Source organism: Pelophylax lessonae (assembly GCF_965119305.1).
Source record: "Pelophylax lessonae genome assembly, chromosome: 5".
NCBI lineage: Eukaryota > Metazoa > Chordata > Amphibia > Anura > Ranidae > Pelophylax > Pelophylax lessonae.
This window is the reverse complement of record NC_138772.1, coordinates 308,338,669-308,358,555: the sequence shown is the minus strand read 5'-3', so window position 1 is coordinate 308,358,555 and position 19,887 is coordinate 308,338,669. Positions and strand designations below refer to the sequence as shown.

At 44.7% G+C, this 19,887-nt stretch overlaps 1 protein-coding gene across 1 annotated transcript in view; it reads right to left on the bottom strand.

Annotated features, from left to right (window-relative positions):
* The window catches only part of LOC309556963 (cadherin-6-like), a 567,199-nt gene extending 548,240 nt beyond the window's left edge, over positions 1 to 18,959 (bottom strand). The window contains exon 1 of the mRNA XM_082259546.1: positions 18,663 to 18,959. The gene's annotated coding sequence lies outside the window, so the exon portion shown is untranslated. The remainder of the gene's footprint in view (positions 1 to 18,662) is intronic.
* Between the last annotated feature and the right edge of the window lie 928 nt (positions 18,960 to 19,887).

The window sequence follows — 19,887 nt, the reverse complement described above, 5'->3', positions numbered from 1 at the left end:
CAAGGGGATGCACAGAACACTTGAATCCCCGTGCAGGTAAACATGGCCCTGCAAATATGGCATGGGGTCCCTCCCCAGTCCATACCATGCCCTTCAGGTCTGGTATGGATTTTAAAGAGAATCTCACGCCTGAATTAAGAAAAAAAAATGGTGTGGGCCCCCCCCAGATCCATACCAGACCCTTATTGGAGCATGAAGCCCGGCAGGTCAGGAAAGGGGAGAGGTACTGTACTCCCTATGTGTATGAAGCCTAAGGAGAAGTATATAAGTCTGTTGCTAGAGACCTGCTTGCTTTGTTTCTTTTGAGCTGTAGTCGACCTGTAGTTATGACCTGCAAGCTCAAATCCTATTAACAGCACACTGTAAACCCATAACCCCCCAACTCACAAGAATTGTACACACAACCCAACTTGAAACCTAGGTTTATTAACACTGAGCTGTTTTAGTATTTCATGTTACAAAACACTGCTGTCAACTTAAAAATGAGCTATTACATGAAGTACTTGAAGTACTGTTGCATTGTATGCTAAGTCATGCTCACATAATGTTTCCTTACTGCTTCTCAAGAAGAAGTTAAAGTATATGAATAGGGTTATGAATCCACTTGGTTATGCTATGGGCCTACCTTTTGTGTTAACACCAGTCCTACCTGAAACCCAGAGGGGCCCACCACGGGCAGCCATTACAGATGGTTTTACTGGAGGGGCCAACATCTGCCTTCACAATACATTATTAATGCATTCAGTTGTGCTTTAGCATAACCACAATTTGCTGATATCCGCAGAAGTGTGGGTAGCACTGCCCACAGCTCCGCAGAAACCCTGACATAATAGTCATGTCACTGTAACGCTCCTTGCGTTTCTTATAAGGTGTGGATTTTCAGCTGCAGAAGTAGTTCCACGTCAGTAGTCATGTAGGAGATATGCTGAGATACCAATCCCAACCTCAATGACTCATCATGTATGGAAGGTCTTATTTCAGCCAGTAAATACACACAGTAATTAAGCTGGTTCCTAGTGTGACTTTATATACATGTGGTGAGACAATGATAAAGGTCTTAGGGATAGGTTTGAGTGGAAGTGGTAGGTGACAGACACTTGAGGTGAGACAGTGCAGAGGGATGCAGGAAGGGTTAGCGATCATGTATGATAACAGATGACAGAGTAGCAGGTGCATACAGGAGAGATCAACCCAGTGCAGGAAATAGTAGCAGTAGCCTCAAGAGCTAGCAATCTAGTTATGCAGATGTAAAAGACAGTCCTTGCTATGCAGAGCTAAATAGTGTAAGCCTAGTACAAGTCTATAGAGATTTCCCCTGTGGGGTACTTAGCACTAATAGCGATAGCCGAAGGATCGCTCAGGAGATGCGGATGATCCAGTAGCAGGATGCAGGGATCAGCGCAGCGAGGTTCGTCAGCGAGGAGAGCTTGCAAGCATGGAAGCTTCAAGCAAGATTAGTATCCAGGTACTGGTGTTTGAACGAACACATGTGAGTGAGAACCGACGCCCTAAATAGCCATCTAGTCCGGCGCTGAGTGATGACAGCTTCAGCCTTAAAGGGAAACACACCTATATGTGTTTCTTCTGCCTAGGTAGATGGAAATCACCCGGAATAAATGTGATAGGAGGCACTGAGAGTGCCAGAACCTTACAGTCACCTGCTCACCAGCCCTGTTACTGTCTGGGGTATTACTATAATATCTACTGTATATGTATATATATATATATATGTATATATATATATATATATTAGGGATAGAACGATTATCGGCAAGGTCAATATATCGGTGGCCAATATGCACTTTCCCCGATATATCGGTATTGGACCAGGAACTGGCCTATATTGCCGATATTTTTGTAAAGTCATTCTGCCTTCTTAGGTCACCTCCCTCGCCTTGGACAGCCTCGTCTGGAGTCGGGACTAGTCTCGCGGGAGTGTATCAGAGCCATACACCCACCCACAGCAGTCCGGTGCCAGCCAGCCAGCCACCCACATCCACAGGCCCTGTACCAGCCAGCCAGCCACAGGCACTGTACCAGCGAGCCAGCCAGCCACCCACAGGCCCTGTACCAGGCAGCCACCCACAGGCCCTGTACCAGCCAGCCGCCCACAGGCCCTGTACCAGTCAGCCAACCACCCACAGACCCTTTGCCAGCCAGCCACCTACCACAGGGTGCCAGCCAGCCACCCACCCACCACAGAGTGCCAGCCAGCAAGCCACCCACCACAGGGTGCCAGCCAGCCAGCCATCCACCACAGGGTGCCAGCAAGCCAGCCACCCTCCACATGGTGCCAGACAGCCAGCCACCCACCACAGGGTGCCAGCCAGCCAGCCACCCACCACAGGGTGCCAGCAAGCCAGTCATTATGCATTAAACCAAAATTAACATGTTCAGTACCAGATTTTTGTCAAAAATTGTCTTGATTTTTAAAAACTTTAAATGTACAAAATATTGGTCCATATCGGCCGATACCAATATGTTGTGACCATAATATTGGTATCAGTATCTGCCCTGAAAAAAACATATTGGTCTATCCCTAATATATGTATATATATATATATATATATATATATATATACACAGTGCACAGCATAAATGAGCACACCCCAACAGATTTGTCAGAAAACTTTCCTTCCTTTCAGAATCAACATTTTCTATGGGACACTATACTACAAAATACTCCCACAAATGTGGGCTATTGAGTACAACCAAGATTTGTTATTTGCACACAAAAAAGTATTTTTCCTAAAAAATTAATTCACGACCATGTTGCAAAAAAATGAATACACCCCAACGAAAATATAAGGAGCAAAGCTAAATTTTAGACAACAAAACCCTAATTAACAAGAATTCAACTACAGGTGAGTCTAATTATTCATTAAACAGGTGTTCAGCAGAAAGTTGATGATAAGGGCATTACTTAACAAAGAAAACCCCTTCCCATTCCATGCTGTCAGCAATGGAACCAAATGGAAGAAAATTGCCATGCAAGTTCGTTGCATTTAGCTAAAAAAACCTGGGAAAGCCAAACTGGGGTGATTGTTTCCCATGACAGGAATGGCATGCATGGGTGTTGTCCATGATAGAAGTTTCTCCTAAAACCCATGCACAAAAAAGCCCGCCTAGATTTTGCCAGGGCCCATGCTGAAAAAGAAGAAGACTACTGGGCTCTGTACTCTGGAGTGATGAGACCAAGATAAATGCTTTTAGAACTGATGGCTTCAAAACTGTATGGCGTTGCAAAGGTGAGTAGAACAAAGAAACATACATGGTGCCTACAGTGAAATATGGTGGTGGCAGTGTCCATCTGTGGGGCTGCATGAGTTCTGCTGGTGTTGGGGAGCTGCATGTCATTGATGGTATCATGAATTCACAGATGTACTGCTCTATATTAAAGAGAAGATGCTACCATCACTCCGTGCCCTTGGTCATCGTGCACTTTTCCAACATGACAAGGATCCAAAACACACATCTAAGGCCACTTTTGCATTTTTGAAGAAGAAGAGGGTGAATGTAATTTGGTGGTCAAGTATGTCTCCTGCTCTGAACCCAATCGAACATCTATAGGGAATTCAGAAGAGACAAGTTGAGCATCACTCCCCATCAGGGGCAGACTGGCAACTTTCGGCCCAGGGGGCAAGTAAAAACATGAGGCCCATGGTGCAGCGACTCGGCCCACTCCCACTCTCCCTCTTCCCGTCCTCCCCCTGACCCCCATTCCAAGCTGAAGCCCTGCTCCAGATACTCTCTACTTACTGACTGGATCCGAGTTCCCGACCTGGCCAGCAGGGGGTGTTTGGGTAGAGCTGGGACAGCTTGGTTAGGGCTTGCCACAGGGGAGAAGAGTCTGGAACCAGCCTCTGCTCGGAGACAGTTTACACCATCCATGCTGGGAAGGTGGGGGGGGGGGGGGGTGTCTGCGCTCTGTCCTTGTCTTCAACCTGCACTCAGTAGGTCAGTGGTGGGGAATTTTTACTTCTCTTCACTAGGAATCCTTTAGGCATGTCTGTGGTAGAAGCAGTGCAGCCTTTTTACAGAGCATCAGAGTGGCCCAGGGGGCAATTGCCCCCCTGCCCCCTGGCCCAGTCCTCCCCTGCTCCCCATCCAGCATCTAGGCTCTAAAAGAGTCTGTTCTTGAAGCTCACTACACAAGGCTCTGACAACATTTAATTGACTGTGCAATCTATGTTCAGGAGTGTTTGCTGTTTTGCTATATATGTTGCTAAGTATAGTATATGAGGAATGCAACATTACAAGTTGCTTATTCTCCACTGATCTAACCTCTAAAAGAAACATATTGGAATACACAGTCTGTAGTAAATGTGTGTATTTAACTTCTTTGTCTGTGCTGTAATAGCTGAACACCAGGATAAGCAATTATTGTCTAAGCGTAGCAGTCATGTGTCTTCTTTCTTGAATCTCTATGTGCTTTGTTTATTTATTCCAGATCTGTGCGGTAATCCCCATGAAAGTTTGCCTCTGTGTAGGAGCATCCTGTAACCGCTACTCTCTCTTCTGGCGCAAAGTGACGGGTCTTGAATCCGCCCCCTTCCTATAGTGATCAGCAGGCAGACTTTAGTGGGTGGAGTCTACTGGGTCCCTCCCACAGCTCTGCTCTCTGCAATAGGGATGTGTAGCACAGTGATGAAATTAATGCTTTTTCTACTGTATATAATAATATTTGGGCTTGAAAGGTGTTTAGTGCACTTCTACCTCTCTTACTAATAAGGAATGTGCTTGGAGTTCCAATTTAAACTGGAAAGGAGACCCATAAATATAGGTGTATCTGTACATAAATATATTTTTATAGTATTGAAAAGAACAGATACAGATTAGACCCCCTGTCAGCTTTTACTGCTACCCGGGTCTCTGTTAATGATTCCCCCTAACTTTCTGTTCTGGAGACAATCCTTTACCAGACTGGAAGTGAAGGAAATGCAATAACAAGGAACATATAGCAATAAAAAGCTGACAGAGGTTCTATCATCCTCTACTTACGTTAAATTAAAAGGCATTTTTATTAACTGTGCTGTGGTTAGAGAGGTTTCTCTGCACCTCCTTTCCTGGGGGGGGCAACCTTTTTTTACCAGATAGGCAGTGGGGGGAAACCTTTTTTTTTTTTTTACCAGACAGGCAGTGAAAGAATATCTGCAACAGAGGATGTTTTTCCGATAGAAGTAAAACTTGCCAAGAGTTATTTTCCTTCCCAACACTATTCAAAACTTAAAAAAAGATCTGGGTATAGATATACAGGTGCATCTCAAAAAAAAAAGAATATCATTAAAAAGATAATTTATTTCAGTAATTAAATTCAAAAATGAAACTCATATATTTTATATTGATGCGTTACACACAGTGATATATTTCAAGCATTTCTTTCTTTTAATTTTGATGAATACGGCTTACAGCTAGTGAAACCCCAAAATTCAGTATCTCAGAAAATTTGAATATTACATAAGACCATAAGGAAAAAAAAGGATTTCTAATACAGAAATGCTGGCTTACTGAAAAGTATGTCTATGTATAGCATAGTATGCACGCAATACTTGGTTTCCTTCACTGACTGTTAAAAATTTTGCATTTCATTTGGAAATCAAGGTCCCAGAGTCTGGAGGAGAAGTGGAGAGGCACAAAATCCAAGCTGCATGAGGTCCAGTGTAAAGTTTCCACAGTCAGTGATGATTTGGGGATCCATGTCATCTGCTGGTGTTGGTTCACTGTGTTTCAGCAAGTCCAAAGTCAGCGCAGCCTTCTACTAGGAAATTCTAGAGCACTTCATGCTTCCCTCCACTGGCCAGCTTTATGGAGATGCTGATTTCATTTTCAAGCAGGCTTTGGTACCTGCCCACACTGCCAAAAGTACCAATACTTGGTTTAATGATCATGGTATCACTGTGCTCGATTGGTCAGCAAACGTGCCTGATTTAAACCCCATAAAGAATCTGTGGGGTATTGTGAAGCAGAAGATGAGAGACACCAGACCCAACGATGCAGATGAGATTAAGGCCACTATCAAAGCAACCTGGGCTTCCATAACACCTCAGCAGTACCACAGGCTGATGGCCTCCATGCCACGCCACATTGATGCAGTATTTCATGCAAAAGGAGCCCCGACGAAGTATTCAGTGCATACTATACTCTACATGGACATATGTTTCAGTAAGCCAACATTTCTGTATTAAATGGAGAAAGATCTGGGAGTCTTGGTTGATGATAGATTAGGCAATAGCATGCAATGTCAAGCGGCAGCTGCCAAATCCAGCAGAATTTTAGCATGCATAAAGAAAGGGATGTATTCCAGAGATAAGACTATAATCCTTCCACTTTATAAAACTCTGGTCCAACCACATCTGGAGTATTCTGTCCAGTTCTGGTCGCCAGTCCTCAGGAGGGATGTGTTGGAGCTGGAGAGAGTCCAGAGAAGGGAAACTAAACTGATTAGGGGATTGGAGGACCTTAATTATGAAGAGCGTCTGCAATCACTTGATTTATTCTCCCTGGAGAAGAGACGCCTGAGGGGGGACATGATAGCAATTTATAAATATCTCAATGGGGATAGAAAAAAAGCTGTTCAGTTGAAGGGATTGCATGAAGACTAGAGGGCATACAATGCGATTAGAGGAGAAGCGTTTTAACCTCAGGCAACGTGGGGGGTTCTTTACTGTTAGGGCTACAAGATTGTGGAATTCTCTACCACAAGAGGTGGTTTCTGCGGGTAGTATGGTGGCTTTCAAAAGACTCTTAGACTTACATCTCAAGGATCAGAACATTCAGGGCTATGTGAGATGATTACAGCCACACACATCTACACAGGTTGAACTGGATGGACTATTGTCTTTATTCAACCTCACCTACTATGTAAAAATCCCTTTTATTTATTGGTCTTATGTAATATTCTACATTTCTGAGATACAGAATTTTGGATTTTCACTAGCTGTAAGCCATGATCATCAAAATTAAAAGAAAGAAATTCTTAAAATATATCACTCTTTGTTTAACACATCTATATAAAATATATGAGTTTCACTTTTTGAATTGAATTACTCAAATAAATTAACTTTTTGATGATATTCTAATTTTATGAGATGCACCTGTACTTTGAGAACCACCTGTGGCCCAAAGTACAGTATATGTTATCCTCTACTTGGAAGAATACAGCCTCCACTATCAACATGGGCTGAAGCACTGTATAATGTAGGGCTCGTTCACACCAGCTGCCGCTCTGAACGCATGACGGTTGGTGTGTGCTTGGAGGAAGAGTGCCAATGTGCTTATTCCAGTGCAATGCATTCATTTTTTTTTTTTTTAGAACTTTTTTGAAAGGTTACAAGTGACACTTCATTAAAGTATAACAAAATTGTACCTGAACACCACAATCTAAAAATGCTATTTAATTCATATTGTTTTGTTGAGAAATTGATTTTGACGTCTTGCATTGGAACACTTTGAAACACATTCCCTTAGCATTTCTAGCCCCAGCCATCTAAGGCCAAGTAAGGGCTGATGATTCATGTAGCATTTACTTCCTGGAATCCAACAGCCCTCAGCTCACGCATGCAGGCAGAAGGGTGTGCTTAGTTGAGAAAACCTCTCCTCCCCTCCTCAAGATAAAAGAAAACTAAATGCCCATGAAGACACTTGGAATGTATGACAGTATTTTGACCTAGGCCAGAAACTCAGAAGCAAATGAAGACATGTAAAAAAAAAAGGTTAAAGCGCAAAAAACAATACACATTCCTGTCTATTTACTAATGCTAGCAGCATTAGGATTAAAAATAGATAATGTTGATTGAAATAGTTTAGTTCCGCTTTAAGTGCTATTCTCTGCAGCAAGGTGTGATACTGCGGATTGCATTGCAACAAACTGTGCTGAAAAAGAGTACTGTATGGTGTACTTTCTTTCAGCGCTTACCACTGCACTGCCATGGTGTGACCTGACTTGATTGTTTTACATTGGGACTGCACTTGGCAAGGTTGCCCAGTGCAGTCCTAATGCAACTGGTGTGAACAGGCCCTTAGCCACTACAGTGCCATGGCTACTGTGGCACGGTGGTTTGATCTGACCTGATAATGCAAAACAGGGCAAAAAGTCTTGTTCTCTAAGACTCTGCTGGGCAAGGCTGCTCAGGGCAGTTTCCCCTGGTGTAAATTGGCCCTTAGCTCACTACACTGTCGGGCATGTGGTGGACTACCGCAGTATGCCAGCATGGTGGTGTGAACTGGCCTGACAGAGAAAAATACTTTTGCTTTGTCTTGCATTGGGACTGTGCTGGGCTAATGCAGCATGGTGGTGTGAGCTAGTCTGTTGGACAACAAGGCTTTTTGTGCAAGGTTACCCAGCGCAGTCCTGGTTTAAATGAGCCCTTAGCTCACTATACCGAGTATATGTTGTTGAATACCGCAGCACGGAGGTGTGAACTGGCTTGATAGAGAATAATGTTTTAGACTTTTCTTGCATTGGGACTGTGCTGGACAAAGATGCCCAGCACAGTCCCAACGCACCTGGTGTGAACAGACTCTTAGCCCACTACAGTGGAAGGCAAGTAGCGGTCTACCAATGTGTGTTGGTGGGCTACGAAAGTATGGGCCTATTAAGTGGCCTGATAAAGATCAAACTTTTTCCTTGTTTTGCATTAAAACTCTGCTGACCAAAGCTTACAAGCGTGGTCCCAATATACCTGATGTGGATGGGTCCTTAGCTCACTACACAGTCAGGCATGTAGTGGATTACTGCAGCACAATGGTGTGAACTGGCCTGATAGAGAATAATGCTTTTTCCTTCTCTTGCATTGGAACTGTGCTGGATGAAGCCCACTATGGTGCCAGGCATGTGGTGGGCTAACGCAGCATGGTAGTGCGAACTGGTCTGTTAGACAACAAGGCTTTTTGTGCAAGGTTACCCAGTGCAGTCCCAATGCACCTAATGTGAACGGGCCCTTAGCTCACTATACTGCAAGGCATGTGGTTGAATATCGCACAGAGATGTGAACTGGCTTGATAGAGAATAATGTTTTTGCCTTGTCTCGCATTGGGACTGTGTTGGACAAAGATGCCCAGTGCAGTCCTAACACACCTGGTGGGAAAGGACTCTTAGCCGACTACAGTGGAATGCAAGTAGTGGTCTACCGATGTGCGTTGTTGGGGCACCAAAGTATGGGCATATGAAGTGGCCTGATAAAGAACAAAGCTTTTTTCCTTGTCTTACATTAGAACTCTGCTGGGCAAAGCTCATGAGCGCGGCCCATATGTACCTGATGTGGATGGGTCCTTAGCTCACTACACTGACAGGCATGTGGTGGACTACCACAGCACAGTGGCATGAACTGGCCCTATTGAGAATAATGTTTTTGCCTTGTCTTGTATTGGGCGTATGCTGAGCAAAGATGCCCAGTGCATTCCCAACGCACCTGCTGTGAAAGGATCCGTAGCACACTACAGGGCCACGCAAGCAGTGGTCTACTGATGTGGTGGGCTACCGGGACATGATTGTGTGAACTGGCCTAATAGAGAACAAGGCTTTTCATTCTCTCCCTTTTCCCCCTCTTTCTTGCTTCTCCTTCCCCTTCTGCCTTTTTCTCTGTTTTCTTTTCTCTTTAGCCATGCCCTATCTCAAGACTCTGTGTCTCGTACAGCGCCCGTTGGTGCCTGGCTGCCCAAGACTTTTTGCCTTGTCTTGCATTGGAAATCTGCTGAGCAAAGCTTCCCAGTGCAGCCCCAACACACCTGGTGGGGATGGGTGTTTAGCTGTCTACAGTACCAGGTTGGTGGTGGACTACCCAGCAAGATGGTGTGAACTGCCAACACAGGGAATAAGGCTTTTTGCTTGTCTTGCACTGGGACTGTGCTGGTCAAAGCTGCCCAGTGCATTCCCAATTCCCTTGGTGTGAATGGACCTTTATCCCTCTAAAGTGCCATGCATGTAGTTCACTACATGTAGCTACAGGGCAAAGCTTTAAATATGTTAGGACCAAAAGCTAACCACAACTTTTTTGCTACTGATGATGAGCTCACCAAAAATAAAATCTGCTACCTACAAAAAAATCATCTGCCTGCTGGACAATTTCTTTTGCTCTCATTAAAACATGTTCAGAAAGATAAGGAGAATGGAGTTTTCATGTTAAAAGGAAAACCGCAAAAGATTTCAGAAAAGTTTAACAAAAACTGTGCCTGATATTTTGTTGTAACCAACTGCATACGGCCAGCTTAGAACACATGTGCCTTAAAAAAAAACCTCAATATACTTTCAAAATTGTATTTGAGTATATTTGCTGTCTCTCCAGCTGATGCACACACATCTCATCTCACTGTAGACATGTCTTACAGATGACTCGATCACATGCCAAGATTATATAGTTCTAAAAGGTAAATAGATCAAAGCTATTTATGCCTGAGCAGCAAAAAGGCCAAATGACATGCCAGTAGAAAGCATACAACCTGGCTTGGCCCCCTTCTTGTGTCACAAAAGCAATAAATACATTACAATGTTATTTCATCCTTTCACATTACAGTTCAGCCTAGGGAGTGCAGCCTGGAACAAGTCTGGAAAGAAAAGTATATATAAAAAAAAAAAAGACAGCCATTATCTCTAATAGATAAATGGTTGGCCCGACTGGAGAATTAAAAAAGGCCAGGTTGAGTCTCTGGACAGCCCGTCACAAGCCTTTTCTACTGTATGTCATCTATTTATATCAGCCTTTCACGTCTATATGGCTTGTATAAGTATTAATCTGAAAACTGCACAAGACAGGCTCCTATGTAATAACACATTTTCTGCAAATGTGAAGCGAAATCACATGATTACCTATTTACTGATTTCCATTTCTAAAGGGTGTCGAGAAGAAAAAAAAAAAAAATCAAGGTATTGTGAGCCCAGTAAGAATGTAGTGTCATGACTAAGCAAGAAGTAAATGAGCCAGCTCCCCCCCAGAATTTTATCTGCTCTGGAACACATTTCAGATGCTACAGTTGCCGTTCAATAGCAAGGCAAATCCTGCATTTAATCAGCAAGAATATTGATTCACCATGCAGAACTTTCTGCCTAATTCGAATATGGCCACATGTTTTCCCTTGAATAGTGCAAGGAACAGGAAAGTGTAAATGGCAAACTAATAGCATTTCAAGCTCTAGCTGTTTAATTTCTGAAAGCTCTCCATTTTAGTCATTTGGCTGCCTGCCAATAGACCAGCCCATGCTCTGGTAAGGCTGCTTCTGAACTGCTAGAAAAAAAAATGAAAAAAAAAGTGGCCCACTTCAGCCTTGTGCTGGCAACAGCAAATGGCTTTGTGGTCTTATACTTTGTGCATTCACCAATGTGAATGCACTGGCATCAGCTTCTGGGTGAGATTTACTAAAACTGGAGCACTCAGAATTTAGTGTAGCTGTGCATGGTTGCCAATCAGCTGCTAACTTCAGCTTCTTTAACCACTTTACCGTTGCTCACTGGAGCTCTACTGCGGGCAAAGTGGCTCGTTTTCGTCTGGCGACGTAGACCTACGTCGCCAGACATTCCCCTCCCTCGGCGGCGCGCGCGCGCCACCGGAGGCTCGCTCCCACTGTATTCAGTCACAGCGGGAGTCGGGCCAGGGGAGGAGCGGTGGTGATCACCGCTGCTCTTCCCCGATTGTCGGGGAATCGAGTGTGGAGATCCGCCCACTTGTGTAAACAAAGCAGGCGGATCTCCTAAGTGACAGGCAGGGTCAGATTGCAGGGTTCAGCATAGCTGAACATGCGATCTGTCCTTGTGTCACTCAGTCCCCTCTCCCCACACACGTTAGTAAGCACCAGGCATACATTAACCCCTTGAGCACCAATGAAAATTAACCCCTTCCCTGCCAGTGTCATTTTTTACAGTGCATATTTATAGCACTGATTACTGTAGTAATGTCACTGGTACCCCCAAAAGTGTCAAAAATGTCAGTCAAGGGTCCAATCTGTCCGCCGCAATGTCGCAGTCCCGCAAAAAAAATCGCAGATCGCCGCCATTACTCGTTAAAAAAAAATAGCACCAAAAACGACAGAAATATTTCCCTTAGTTAGTAAACGCAATAACTTTTGCGCAAACCAATCAAAATACGCTTATTGCGATTTTTTTTTTACCAAAAATATGTAGCAGAAAACAAATTGGCCTAAAATGATAAAAAATTTTGATTTTTACATTTTTTTGGGGGGGAATTTCATATAAAAAAATGTGAAAAATATTGTTATTTTTTCAAAATTGTCGCTCTTTTTTTGCTTATAGCGCAAAAAGTAAAAATCGCACAGGTGATCAAATGCCAGCAAAAGAAGACTCTGTTTGTGGGAAAAAAAGGATATAAACTTCATTTGGGTATGGCGTTGCATGACCGCGCAATTTTCAGTTAAATTCGCACAGTGCCGAATCGCAAAAAGTGGCGGAGACGTAAGACAGCAAAATCCTCCGGTGGTAAAGTGGTTAATTAAACTTTGACAATAAAACCTGGAAGCTGATTGGTTCTGCACCAGATTTTGCACACTTTTTAGTAAATCTCCCCCACTGTATCAAGATCATATGCATCAATATGATCAATATTAATTATAATCATCACCCTCATCATACTGTATCAAGATCTTATGCTTTGATGTACAGTTAACCACACAGTAACGTATTAGAACTATACAATCGGACTTAAAAAAAAAACATTTTGAGAACTTCAGAATATTGGAGGCAACTGGTGCAAGTGCATGGTAAACACATTTTTTGTGCCATAGATGTTGCTGAAAGTCTCCTGTCCTGCCATAATTAGAAGTAACCCACATCCAAGGCAGTCAAATAAATGAAAGGGTCTTCTTTGATGGGAACAGACTCAGAGCAGGGAGAGGAGAATCACATTTCCCAAGGGAATAAGCATTGCTTCAAAGAGAAATCAGACTGGAACATTAGTTCAATCCCACAGGAGTAACGCGGAAGGAACTACAGCCACTTTCACAGAAATAAAAAAAAAATATTAAATTCAACTAAGTTCTTAATTACAATTTATTTTCTTCCAACTAATCCCCTAAATCTGCCTTTTTTTTTTTTTTACATTGACATGCTGTACCGGAGTTTCACAAAAATGCCCCGATAGCCTGATATGCAATAGAGCATAATAATATAAAATATCTTTAGGCAGTGTTTTTGTTTTAGCCTATGAATACTGCCTGCTGACAGAATATGAAAGATTAAATAGAAAAAAAAACACTGCATATGTCAATTTGTGCTTAGGCATATATGTATTTGACTGACTTTGTGACTCCAAATTGGTTTTCCTGGAGAACCCAAAGGGACAAGTGAATTCCCTGGAGAAGTGGAAGCGTGCCCATCTCCTAAATGACTGCAAAGGACAATTGTACAAAAGAGAAGAAAGAAAAAGAAGAAATCACAGATTTCCACTCCGGTGTGTCATAGCATTGCCCTCCAAAGTATGGATTGCGTCTCGCACAAATCGATGCTTATTGTTTGCAATGACCAAATCTCTTTGATTTTTCTTTTTTTCTTTCTATGAATTACATACGCTGCGTTTCAGTAAAGCTAGGAGAGGAAATAATGATGGGAGGTGTTTTTTCAACATTTCAAAACACAGCAACAGCTTTTGAAACGACGGTCCATGGGAAACGAACAAAAAAATAGATATTTTTTTTTTTTCTCATCTACTTTTTTTTTTCTGTTTTGTCCCACTTTTCACATGAATAGATAAAGAAACCAAAGCAGTCAGAGAGTAACCCAACTGGCAAAGATATGATTTCTCTTTTCCCCTCAACGTGCAAGTATGTGCAGCGAGGTGTGCAAATCAAATTAATGTCATTATCTAGTATTAGTTCTGAGTCTTTTCCACTGAGCTGAGTGCTTTGCAAATGCAGCCAGCAGTGAAAGTGTATTCCTCTGGATGAGACTTTCATGTGGACTGTGGAAGTCAGCCTGTTATGTTCAGAGCTGGAGACATAGAGAAATACCTGTTGTAGATGGAGCCTTTATTGTATTGTACATTCCAAGAGATGTGATGCTGATGCCTCTTGCCAAATTCAAGTATAATTGCTCCTTCTCTGTGCCTGTCACTCTATTATGTGACTGCTTACCCCCCTTTTTTTTTTCTTCTTTCTTTTAACCAGCAAAACACTATTATTCTTTTCCAAATAGGTCATACTAGTATGGATCTGAATTTTCCACAGTAATAGAAGCCTAAAGCTAAAAAAACCCAATAATTGCATAGCACTCGAAAATGTTGCCTTTTACATTTTAATACATCCTCCCATTGCTGGGGACTGAACTTTGCTCCTCGTGACACTGCGACCAATTTCCCAATGACACAGTTGGCAGCCTGGCTCCTGCTCTACCGGGGAAGCAGATTTAGAAGACGAATGTGTAAAAGTGATGCCACTCACTGCTGTAATTAATATATCACTGAATATAGGAACCCGCTCACAATGATTTCAAGGAGCAATAGAGTGATAGATAGATAGATAGATAGATAGATAGATAGATAGATAGATAGATAGATAGATAGATAGATAGATAGATAGATAGATAGATAGATAGATAGATAGATAGATAGATAGATAGATAGATAGATAGATAGATAGATTCAACAAAATGTGAGGGGTGGCACACATGACTTTCATGAGTAATCAGATGGAAAGTCCTATAGCCCATAGATAAATAGATAGATAGATAGATAGATAGATAGATAGATAGATAGATAGATAGATAGATAGATAGATAGATAGATAGATAGATAGATAGATAGATAGATAGATAGATAGATAGATAGATAGATAGATGCCACACATTGCTTTCCTTGAGTAACCAGATGAAAATTCTAAGAGTCCTATGCAATAGATAGATAGATAGAACGACAGGTAGATAGAGAAATGGCACAGATTGCTTTTCCTGAGTAATCTGATGGAAAGTCTAAGAGCTCTATGCAACAAAATAGATAGATAGATAGATAGATAGATAGATAGATAGATAGATAGATAGATAGATAGATAGATAGATAGATAGATAGATAGATAGATAGATAGATAGATAGATAGATAGATAGATAGATAGATACCAAACATTGCTTTCCTTGAGAAACCAGATAGAAATTCTAGGAGACTTATGCAAAAGATAGATAGAAAGATAGACAGAGGAATGCATTAGAATGCTTTTCTTGAGTAATCTGATGGAAAGTCTAAGAGTTCTATTAGATAGATAGATAGATAGATAGATAGATAGATAGATAGATAGATAGATAGATAGATAGATAGATAGATAGATAGATAGATAGATAGATAGATAGATAGATAGATAGATAGATAGATAGATAGATAGATAGATAGATAGATTTGACAAAATGTGAGGGGTGCCACACATGACTTTTCATGAGTAATCAGATGCCAAGTCCTAGAGCCCATTACCACCTATGCATTTTCAGACTAAAGTTTTACACACGTTAACACACACGTCTCAGCCATTGTTCCATAGGGTCTAGTTCACATCAGTGCAAGATGCGCTAGCTAAAAAAGTTCCCATCCTTTTCCTTAGCGCACCGACAAGCGTTGGCGCTCCCGTTAGCACATCTGAATGTGCGTCAATGCCTGGTACAAGCACATGCCAACCCTGGTTGACAATGCAGCCTAAAGGACAGGAGTGTCATGTGGGGCCCCTTCCCTGGTTAAGCCATGCGTCCCACATGGCGCTGAATGCAGCTGTACTAGGTGCAGAGCCAGGACAGGGTGCAGAGCCAGGACAGGGTGCAGATCCAGGACAGGGTGCAGAGCCAGGACAGGGTGCAGAGCCAGGACAGAGTGCAGAGGGTGCAGAGCCAGAACAGGGTGCAGAGCCAGGACAGGGTGCAGAGCCAGGACAGGGTGCAGATCCAGAACAGGGTGCAGAGCCAGAACAGGGTGCAGAGCCAGGACAGGGTGCAGATCCAGGACAGGGTGCAGAGCCAGAACAGGGTGCAGATCCAGGACAGGGTGCAGAGCCAGAACAGGGTGCAGAGGGGGCAGAGCCAGGACAGGGTGCAGAGCCAGGACAGGGTGCAGATCTAGGACAGGGTGCAGAAGCAGGACCGGGTGCAGAGGGTGCAGAGCCAGGACAGGACAGGGTGCAGAGCCAGGACAGGGTGCAGAGCCAGGACAGAGTGCAGATCCAGGACAGGGTGCAGAAGCAGGACCGGGTGCAGAGGTGCAGAGCCAAGACAGGGTGCAGATCCAGGACAGGGTTCAGAGCCAGGACAGGGTGCAGTGCCAGGACAGGGTGCAGAGGGTGCAGAGCCAGAACAGGGTGCAGAGGGTGCAGAACCAGGAAAGGGTGCAGAGCCAAGACAGGATGCAGAGCCAGGACAGGGTGCAGAGGGTGCAGAGGGTGCAGAGCCAGGACAAGACAGGGTGCAGAGGGTGCAGAGCCAGGACAGGGTACAGAGGGTGTAGAGCCAGGACAGTGTACAGAGGGTGCAGAGCCAGGACAGGGTACAGAGGGTGCAGAGCCAGGACAGGGTACAGAGGGTACAGAGGGTGCAGAGCCAGGACAGGGTACAGAGGGTGCAGAGCCAGGACAGGGTACAGAGGGTGCAGAGCCAGGACAGGGTGCAGAGGGTGCAGAGCCAGGACAGGGTGCAGAGGGTGCAGAGCCAGGACAGGGTACAGAGGGTGCAGAGCCAGGACAGGGTACAGAGGGTGCAGAGCCAGGACAGGGTACAGAGGGTGCAGAGCCAGGACAGGGTGCAGAGGGTGCAGAGCCAGGACAGGGTACAGAGGGTGCAGAGGGTGCAGAGCCAGGACAGGGTACAGAGGGTGCAGAGCCAGGACAGGGTACAGAGGGTGCAGAGGGTGCAGAGCCAGGACAGGGTACAGAGGGTGCAGAGCCAGGACAGGGTGCAGAGGGTGCAGAGCCAGGACAGGGTACAGAGGGTGCAGAGGGTGCAGAGCCAGGACAGGGTACAGAGGGTGCAGAGGGTGCAGAGCCAGGACAGGGTACAGAGGGTGCAGAGCCAGGACAGGGTGCAGAGGGTGCAGAGCCAGGACAGGGTACAGAGGGTGCAGAGGGTGCAGAGCCAGGACAGGGTACAGAGGGTGCAGAGGGTGCAGAGCCAGGACAGGGTGCAGATCCAGGACAGGGTTCAGAGCCAGGACAGGGTGCAGTGCCAGGACAGGGTGCAGAGGGTGCAGAGCCAGAACAGGGTGCAGAGGGTGCAGAACCAGGAAAGGGTGCAGAGCCAAGACAGGATGCAGAGCCAGGACAGGGTGCAGAGGGTGCAGAGGGTGCAGAGCCAGGACAAGACAGGGTGCAGAGGGTGCAGAGCCAGGACAGGGTACAGAGGGTGTAGAGCCAGGACAGTGTACAGAGGGTGCAGAGCCAGGACAGGGTACAGAGGGTGCAGAGCCAGGACAGGGTACAGAGGGTACAGAGGGTGCAGAGCCAGGACAGGGTACAGAGGGTGCAGAGCCAGGACAGGGTACAGAGGGTGCAGAGCCAGGACAGGGTGCAGAGGGTGCAGAGCCAGGACAGGGTGCAGAGGGTGCAGAGCCAGGACAGGGTACAGAGGGTGCAGAGCCAGGACAGGGTACAGAGGGTGCAGAGCCAGGACAGGGTACAGAGGGTGCAGAGCCAGGACAGGGTGCAGAGGGTGCAGAGCCAGGACAGGGTACAGAGGGTGCAGAGGGTGCAGAGCCAGGACAGGGTACAGAGGGTGCAGAGCCAGGACAGGGTACAGAGGGTGCAGAGGGTGCAGAGCCAGGACAGGGTACAGAGGGTGCAGAGCCAGGACAGGGTGCAGAGGGTGCAGAGCCAGGACAGGGTACAGAGGGTGCAGAGGGTGCAGAGCCAGGACAGGGTACAGAGGGTGCAGAGGGTGCAGAGCCAGGACAGGGTACAGAGGGTGCAGAGCCAGGACAGGGTGCAGAGGGTGCAGAGCCAGGACAGGGTACAGAGGGTGCAGAGGGTGCAGAGCCAGGACAGGGTACAGAGGGTGCAGAGGGTGCAGAGCCAGGACAGGGTGCAGAGGGTGCAGAGCCAGGACAGGGTGCAGAGGGTGCAGAGCCAGGACAGGGTGCAGAGGGTGCAGAGGGTGCAGAGCCAGGACAGGGTACAGAGGGTGCAGAGCCAGGACAGGGTGCAGAGGGTGCAGAGCCAGGACAGGGTACAGAGGGTGCAGAGCCAGGACAGGGTACAGAGGGTACAGAGGGTGCAGAGCCAGGACAGGGTGCAGAGGGTGCAGAGCCAGGACAGGGTACAGAGGGTGCAGAGGGTGCAGAGCCAGGACAGGGTGCAGAGGGTGCAGAGCCAGGACAGGGTACAGAGGGTGCAGAGGGTGCAGAGCCAGGACAGGGTACAGAGGGTGCAGAGCCAGGACAGGGTACAGAGGGTACAGAGGGTGCAGAGCCAGGACAGGGTGCAGAGGGTGCAGAGCCAGGACAGGGTACAGAGGGTGCAGAGGGTGCAGAGCCAGGACAGGGTACAGAGGGTGCAGAGCCAGGACAGGGTGCTCTGTATGTGTGATGGAGAGGACCATATAGGAGATGACAATGATGACAATGGAGAGTGTGGGACTGTCACCTGAACACTGCAGCCTCCTCTATCAGAGGTGACCTTCAATAACCTGAAGCTCCCGGAACTTTGTATAGAAGTCATCCCAGCCATGAGTGAGGGGAAGAAGAAGAAGGGAGCCGGGTGTCCTTACCGGAGGGTGCAGGAGAGGAGATCCTCCTGACTGGTACCCAGGTCAGCGCCGTCCGTCTATTCCTCCTCCTCGGATAGATGTATCAGTGTGACTGGGACTCCGCTCCACACATCGCACCTCGTCCAGCACAAGAAATCACGGGGCTGTATGATGAATAGAGGAGACCCCCTCCTCCTCCTCCTCCTCCTCCTCCTCACCGAGCTCCCTCCGCTCTCACTGGAGCCGCACAGCTCAGCATGGAAAGGTTAAGGACTCAGCCAGCTCCTGCCGACACTGCACTCTGATTTGCAAGTGAATTCGGTGGGAGGGGACGGGGCGGGTTTTGTTAGAGACCCCTTGTCAAAGGACGACTTGTGTGTTTGAAGTCTGGACCCATCATCTTCCACAACGGACTCTGTCAGTGCCGGAGGAGGAGGAGGAGAGAGAGGAGTGAGGAGAGAGGGTACCACTTCACTTCACTATACATTCCACTAATCACCAGTGTCCTTCACTAATACACACCACACATGGCACAATGGCATCATGAGAACACCACCACCTATCATAAATAATGCTACTAATAATAGCAACAATACTAATAATAACACCAACAATCATATCATAACAATACTAATAATAATATTAGCAACAATAAAATAATAACAACAGCAATACTAATAATAACACTTAACAATGCTATAATAATAATAATAATAATAATAATAATAATAATAATAATAATAATAATAATAATAATAATAATAATAATATTATATAGTAATAAATATCTTGAAAGGCATATTTAAAAAACAAAATATCAGACTATTACAATAATATTAAATAATAAAATGCAATACAATAAATACAAATAATATTAAATAATATTAATCAATAAATAATGGTACTATTATAATATTTTGACATAATAATAACAATACTATTATATAGTAAAATATATTCTGAAAGATATATTTCAAAAGATACATCAGACTATTACAATAATAATTTGAAAAAAATATATATATAATAATAATAATGGTACTATTATAATATTTTGACATTTGTCAAATGTATTACTAAAAAATTATAATAATAATAATAATAATAATAAAAATAATAAGTAACATATCTGATCAGTGTATTACTCATTCCAAGGACACAAACAATTGTCATTGCTGTAATGTGTGTGTGTATATATATATATATATATATATATATATATATATATATATATATATATATATAT